The sequence below is a fragment of the Echinops telfairi genome, unplaced genomic scaffold (genome assembly GCF_000313985.2).
Source record: "Echinops telfairi isolate 266 unplaced genomic scaffold, ASM31398v2 ScPeMD7_3;HRSCAF=10, whole genome shotgun sequence".
Taxonomy (NCBI): Eukaryota; Metazoa; Chordata; class Mammalia; order Afrosoricida; family Tenrecidae; genus Echinops; species Echinops telfairi.
In genome coordinates this window covers 2,544,953-2,546,385 of record NW_022103899.1, presented here as the reverse complement: position 1 = coordinate 2,546,385, position 1,433 = coordinate 2,544,953, and positions in this window count along the sequence as shown.

The following is a 1,433-nucleotide window of genomic DNA, read 5'->3' as shown; positions in this document are numbered from 1 at the left end:
CAAAACCAAGCACCAATGTACAACAAAACAGCAACAACAGCAAACCACTGACAAAGAACAAATTAAAACACAACAAGAAAGAAAAGCTTATAGTTAGTTCAAGGATCGTTGGCACTAAGGATTTTTTCATGTGTTCACCTACCACTCATTTATCTTCCTTATTGAAATGCCTCTTTAAATTTTGTGTCCATTTGAATGATTGCTTTTCTTATAGTTAAATTTTGAGAGTTCTTTATGCATTTTAATGTCATACCTAAGAACTTGGCTTAATTTTTGAAAAGATGATCTTTTCTGAGTGCTGTAGAAAATGTGGCGAAGCAATAATATGGTGACTGGCTATTATAAAGAATGGCACCTGATGTCTTAAAGACTTAAATGAGCAGCCATCTAAGTGAGGTGTTAGCTAAGTTCATACTGAAGAACATCAGCCTGTGTGATCTAAAGCCTGGAAATAATAAAATTCAAATCCAGAGGAAGGAATGGTATTAGAGCTTACATTCTAAACACTGAGTTTGCAGTAGGCAATGGATGACAGTAGTAGCCCCAAATCCATTTGCAGGGTCTCTATATGGATTAAGCTCTTGGTGAATTCCCTCTGACCATAGTCAAGGGATATGAATGGTCTTGCTATCAGAGAGATAGCATCGTACAGTGGATATTGGTAGATATAATCAGGTTAAAATGTTACACCTTATCATTTGATTTCCCTTTTGTCCTATTATAAATTTATTCCAGTTTTTAAATATTTTCTGCTTTCTTTTCATTTAAGGTATTTCTCTGTCTTATTTTGTCATTGTTGGGTTCTTTTTTCTTCTTCTTTGTTTGGTATGTTTTTCTGTATCAGATCTCCAGGATAGCTTAATCTATAGAGACAATAGCTAGATAAATAATTTCCTAAGGCATGGCAGGAAAAGTTTGGAGAGAATGGGGAGCCAAAAGCAATGAGTGCAAGAAAGAAGAAAATATTCTAAAATTGATTGTAATGATAATTGCACAAGTTTAAAATATATATTTAATTGTATGATATGTCAGTTATTTAGCAATAAAACTATTTTTAAGGATGGTCTCTTTTCCCCAGTAAATTTTATTTGTGTCATTTCCAAAAATAAATTGGCCATCTATATTTGATTCTGCTAATTACATATTGATGTGTCCACCCTTTCCCAATACCATATTTCTTTCGTTTTTAAAAAATCTTGAAATCAGGTTCTTTTAAAAACTTGCATTGGTTCATGTAATTTCTTTGACATACCATATAAAATTTGGAATCAAATTATTCCTATCTATAAAATTTCTGCTGGGATTTTGGTTGGAATTGTATTGCAACTATAGGGCAATTTGGAATGGATTGACATCTTAATTTTTAATCTTCTAATACATGAAAATAGTATTTCTCTAATGTATAAAAGCAGCATGCCTCTCAATTTATTTAG